The following is a 6,456-nucleotide window of genomic DNA, read 5'->3' on the forward strand; positions in this document are numbered from 1 at the left end:
ACAGTATCATATGTATTGAGCCTTTTAACAGCATATATATATATTTCAGTATCAAATTAAAAATTTATAAGAAGCTTGTCCTAAAAACACAATTAAACAATTGAATAACTAAAACTAAGGTCACAGTAACATGTGCAAACTTTCTGGACCCCAGGAAACATTAGTAAAGAAGTCCTATCTCAGTTCATTGGCCCTAGGAGCATTACATCTAAAAGAAAATCTCTCCTCCATTTGTGTCTCCCAACACAAATGTCATATGAGCAGAAGTCAGTCATACCTAGGCTCAGAAACATTTTTTACCTCATTCCTTTATTTTTTTGGCCCTTGGCGACCAGTTTATCTGTCTCTGATGCTCCTTGTTATTATTACTGTTTTTGTGTCACCAAACATTCACATAATAATTTTACTTCTTTCAAAGCACTCTGCTGTACTTGATTTCCTTGGATTCCCATAATAGTCCTGGGAGGTAGGCAGACAGGCTGATTTTAGAGACTAGAATCTAAATCTAAAGTCTCTGTTTCCACTGCAAATGTTGACTCACTTACAGTTCTGTGTCCTGGGAAACATGGCCCACCTACAACTTAGGTATGGCAGGATCTCTGGAGGCACAATATTTCCAAATGCAATTATATTATGTCATTTGGGTATTTCAATTTATGTTCTGCTTTTATTGGCATGGTTTTCTAGGAATGAGTGAGAAGAAAAACTATTTCTTTTTCCACCACTTTCTTATATTTACTTTTCACTGTTCAACCCCATAGAAGAAAAAAAGGAAACCAAACCAAGGATAGGGGGAAAAAAAACCATGACCATGCACTGGAAAATGCCCTATTGTCCTCATCCTCGACTATGGAGGAGGCAAGTTATAGCTTTTGGTCAGAGGCTCTTCTCCTTTGGACATAGTAAAATGGTCCTATTTCCTTTTCTGTTCCAAATTCAGACACTTTTAATGGTGAACCTTAAACCTTCTATTTATCTCATATGTAATCCTTGTAAAAAGTATTTTCCTTGACAGATAAAGTACTGATTTTTGCTTAGATCAAAACACCTCTGGAATATTACGTTAAATTCTGGGTACCACATTTTTTAAGAAGGCCATTTATAAGCACAATAACATCCAGAGGAGGGCACCTAGAATGGGGGAGGAGATTAAATTCATGACTTATGAAGGCAGATTGAGGGAAATGGGAGTGTTTAGCCTGAAAGAGATTTGTGAAGCACATAATAGCTTTCTTCAAGGATCTGATAGACTGTTCTATGAGACAAGGTTTAATTTTTTTTCTCCTTGGTCTCTGAAGGTTTAGGTAGGAACAACAGGTATAAGTTGCAAAGAAGTGCAAAAGAAGTTGCAATATTTAGGCTTGATAAAAGAAAAAAAAGATGTAAACTTCTTCACATTTTAAGTCTTTAAGTAAAGACTAGATGGCAAGTATGTATTAGTGGGAATTTTTTTCCAGAATAAATTGAACAATATTAACATTCAAATATCTTCCAATATGCGATTCTGTGATCCTGTGATATAATTCCCTGCCACCATCACTTATTTTGTGTGTGTTTGTATATACACACATATAGACATGTATACACACATAAATATATAGTTTATATATATAGTTTTTTTCAGTGAATGACAGAATTATCCAACTCTACAACTTTATCCTCAAAATAGCCAACTCTGGTTATTAAAGGACTAATGATACATTATGAGTTATTAAGACTCTGTGTAACTCCCACCCACCCACCTACCTTTTTGAAATGAATGAATGAAAAAGTAAACACTACTTGTCAGACACTACACTAAGCCCCAGAGATATATAGATAGAGAATGCAAGACAGTCCTTACTCCCAAGGAGTTCACATTCTACTTGTGAGAGGAAAAAAACATAAAAGAACAACCAGCTTCAGAGTGAATGGAAATGCCCCTAAGTCCCAAGAGTGTAGGGGAAGAGTAGGGGCAAGACTCAGCAGTCCTCAGTAAGTCAAACATCTATGAGAGGCATCTGTAGGCAGATAGTAAGAGCTATAGAACCTTGGAAGCAATGGAATAGAGAATGATTAAGCCTGATGGTCTTCCACATCATCAGGAGTTGAAAACCACCATCTCATCTAAGCCATGTGAGCAGTTAAATAGACTAGATGTGTCCTGAGTGGTTCTGGCCCAAGGAAAAGCTAAAGGAGCAAAGTAATGGGTACTTTAGAGCAACTCTGCCATTCTGTAGCATTCCCACTATTTGGTGAATGCAATAGTTAACTGTCACTAAGAATCAGATCAGTCATTAGCATTTGGCTGCTTATTTTAAACTCTGGTAAAAGGGGGAAAGGCTGAAACTCATTCCTCTGAAGTTTTTGTTTTGTTTGTTTTTAATTATGCTCTCATTGAAATTACTTCTCTTATCAAAGAACATCAAAAGCTACAGGACTGTATATCCACTGTGTTTGTTTGTCATTTTCTTTCATTTTTTTCTGCTGAAATATTTCCAAAGGATTTTATTTGCTTTGTTTTGTTCTTTAACATATCCAAATTCTTTTCCAGGCTAACACCCTTTTTTCAGACAATTTAAGCTTACTTAAAGACTGTTTCTGAGTCCTCAACTTCACACTTAACTTGAACTCAAATTTGACTGGGTTCTTTCTTACGTAAGAACTAAATCCAACAAAGCCATTCCTAAACTAGAGAGAACATGCAAAGATTCGATTTTACCCACTCTGCATACAACTTGGCATTGGCCAGAGAGCTCTGAACAAGCTTTCAATTCAGGTCGGGGAGTAGCTTGATAATGTTTTACCAAGAAAAGGCAATGAGACACAAAATACCTTAATGACAGATCTTCACAGTACCAGGTGTTGTCTGTGGCCTGGTGCCATGTTTGCTATCTAAGGCATCTGGAGAGGGAACTTAGCTGACAGGATTCCGCTTGCAGGGCTAACCTGGATGGCTGTGAATTGGCTTAATCTCAGCTGGCAACTGTGAGATGTTAATAAATTCCCTCACAGTGGTCTCTGGGATTATGCTAAACAGAGCAATTTCCTTGGCCTCATGGATCAATAGACTTGCTCAGCAACCTAAATTAGAGTACTATGCACAAGCAAACCCTCTTCCAGCTACATTAAGCGACCTTTAAGCATATTTGACCTCTCCAAAGGTTCTTGAATTCCATCTGCATAGTCCCCATATAGAAAATCACTGTCTTTTCCTGAATTAGCATTCTCCAAAGGAAACATTGAAAATGGGTTTGCCTTCAATTGATTCATTTCTTTCTTATGGTACCAGAGAGAAGTAATGTGGCCCAATGGAAAGAGCAGGACACCAGGTCCTCTGGCACAGCATGAGGAATACGGAAATATGTAATACATGAAAGCACTGGCATAACCTATATCAAACTATTTACTACCTCAGGAATAGGGATGGGAGGGAAGGAGAGAATATGAATCACAAAATGTCAGAAAACAATTTTCAAAATTTGTTTCTACATGTAACTGAAAAAACCAATTTAAAGAAGAAGGAAGGAAGGAAGGAAGGAAGGAAGGAAGGAAGGAAGGAAGGAAGGAAGGAAGGAAGGAAGGAAGGAAGGAAGGAAGGAAGGAAGGAAGGAAGGAAGGAAGGAAGGAAGGGAGGGAGGGAGGGAGGGAGGGAGGGAGGGGAGAGGAAAGAAAGAAAGAAAGAAAGAAAGAAAGAAAGAAAGAAAGAAAGAAAGAAAGAAAGAAAGAAAGAAAGAAAGAAAGAAAGAAAGAAAGAAAGAAAGAAAGAAAGAAAGAAAGAAAGAAAGAAAGAAAGAAAGAAAGAAAGAAAGAAAGAAAGAAAGAAAGAAAGAAAGAAAGAAAGAAAGAAAGAAAGAAAGAAAGAAAGAAAGAAAGAAAGAAAGAAAGAAAGAAAGAAAGAAAAGAAGAACAGGACACTAGGTCTGGAAGGGTCCTTGGACTAGGAGTCCAAGCCTCCTCATTTTATAGAAAAGAAAACTAAGATCTAGTGGTGTAAAGTGACTTGCTCAAAGACATACAGATAACATGAGAACCAGAATTTGAATGTAATTCCTCTGTCTCCAGACTCAGTGCTCTTTCTATTACACTAACTATTGCTTCAGAAAGCTTGGGTTCACTTACCAGCTACTCAGCCTCTTTAATCACAACTCACTTAACCTGTCTGAACTGGTCACAAAGGTTTTCATGAGAAGACAATTTTGTAAACTATAAACAGGAATAACTCATTCAATCTCTCTAAACCTTAGTCATGGAATTGTTGTGAGAAAAGCCCTTGGTAAAGTGTTCTATAAATATTAGTTAGCTATTATTATTATAGTATGCCACTTATCTACCATAATAATAATAATAATAATATAGTGATTTTGTTACTATTCCATGACCCTAAACCATTCTCCATAGGAATGTTACTAACACTTTTCTTGGGTACTACCCTATCAAATTCCAGGCAAGCCAAACAGGCATAATCTCCTGCCCAGCCCTCCAACATCAACTCCCTGGCAATGCACTTCATCACCTGGCATGTCTTCCTTCTCTCCTCTTAATGAGTATTTCAAGTTCTCACTCCAGAATTTGCCATGGCAATCGGCATAATCCATCACTCAATCTGGGGATTCAATGAGGTCCTTGGATTTTAACCAATTCCAATTTCTGATGACCCTTCAGAGCTTGAGCATAAAATCTTTTTGACAATGGAGGAAAAAATGAAGATCATTTACCATGGCAAGAAGCAGGGTCAATTTTCTTCATATTCACACAGGACCATGAAATAGATAAGAGTAACAAGGTCCAGAATGTTGTTGACATTCAATAAGCATGAAATAACAGTGACAATTATAACAATAACTAATATCCTTTCTTCAAGATTGTTCCAAAGGCAAAGAAGGATATTGTACTCTCATCCCAAAAGACAGAACCAAAGTCAAAGTCCCTAAAAGTCATAAAGGTTGCTGGGAAAAATACCCACAACCATAAAAAAGAAGAAAATCTGGAATTATAACATTTTATCCTGACCCAAGACACTGCAGCTATGAAGATAACCCAAGCAAACTGAAAAAAAGTGTCCCTAGGTAAAACAAACTTAATCTGCCAGCATCAATCTCCCTATAATCATTGAGTTAACTGTTAAGAATATTAGGGAAAACAACACCCTGGATTCATGTGGATGTCAAGGTCACTATGTGACAGCAAAATGGTTAAGCTCTATGATCTGGTCTGGCTCTGTTACACTAAATGAAATGCACTGCAAAAACTTTACCTGCCATGTAAGACTTCCTGAATATGTTTAAGAGGATGGGCATAACATCTCAGGACGGCTGTATGTGGTCCTGCTATTGAAACCTATTGGCCTAGATGGTCTTCTAAATTCTCAAAGCTCAGGATTCTTTGATTCTTATGTGTAAATAGAATAATGCTTCAATTATCCAGAATCCTCAGGAAAGTAGAGGTTCTATATGTGTGAGTTTTTTTAAGTAACCAATGTTACTTTGAATGTTACAATTTTAAAATATATATTTTGCCATTTTGAATGTAAATCTTTCTAAAATGACAGATAATTATTTTCCTTTTTAAGTGGAATATATGAAAAATCATTCAACCATTTCCTGATGTCTCAAGATCATCATTACCAATACAAATTATTGTACTATGCTATAATGCAGCGATATGCCAGGGGCTACTGAGATATCAATAATTTCACGTTAAATGATTTTCATTTCTTGCTACTGACTGCTGGCTTCCTCTGCCAGTTATACAGATAAATACACATGCCACCCTAATTTGCTTCTTCTAACTTACTGTGAGCTAGAAAAATAGATAACCAAATTTGTTAAAGTGGTGCCTAAGGTAAGAGTAAATATGCTTCAAGTAAGAGCCCAAAGGGCTTCCCTATGAATAAAGGGCATAAGCTTTGATATATTGGTTTTGTCATATATTTGAGGACTATTTAGTTCATCTTATAATTATTTTCATTTTCTGATTCTCTGACATTCTGAATTATTATGGTTGCTAAAAGAATGATCTTTTGATAGCTTAAACATTACAGATATCTGTGTTCTAAGCCCAAAGGGACCTCTTTGAGATGTAGCAGTACTCCTCACTGATTTATAAAGGTAGGCATGCCCAGATGATAATTTACACTTGCAAGTACTTCACATGTATTATTTCATTTTATCTTCACAGCAGTACTACAAGGCACATAGTAATGTTATCTCTATTGTACAGATGTGAAAATTGAATCTCAGAGAAATTAAGTGACTTCCCCTGGTTTATACAATTTAAACAGCTAATAACTACCTGAGGCAAAATTTGAACCCAGGTTTTCAGTCTTCTACACCATACAGAATATCATAGATTCATTCTTTAATATAGTGTGATGTTATCAACATTTTACCCCTTTAATTACAATCACTTTGTCCTGTTTTTAAATGCAGTCTACTACTCAAATTCAAACCCAGGAATTGTCATTAAATATTAGAT

General features: G+C 36.3%; 1 non-coding gene across 1 annotated transcript; it reads left to right on the forward strand.

Annotated features, from left to right (window-relative positions):
- Positions 1 to 2,931: 2,931 nt before the first annotated feature.
- On the forward strand, positions 2,932 to 3,028 carry MIR216 (microRNA mir-216). The gene has a single exon (NR_032196.1). It is a non-coding gene; the product is annotated as a microRNA mir-216 (primary transcript).
- The last annotated feature ends 3,428 nt before the right edge of the window (positions 3,029 to 6,456 follow it).

This window comes from Monodelphis domestica, chromosome 1 (assembly GCF_027887165.1).
Source record: "Monodelphis domestica isolate mMonDom1 chromosome 1, mMonDom1.pri, whole genome shotgun sequence".
Lineage (NCBI taxonomy): Eukaryota > Metazoa > Chordata > Mammalia > Didelphimorphia > Didelphidae > Monodelphis > Monodelphis domestica.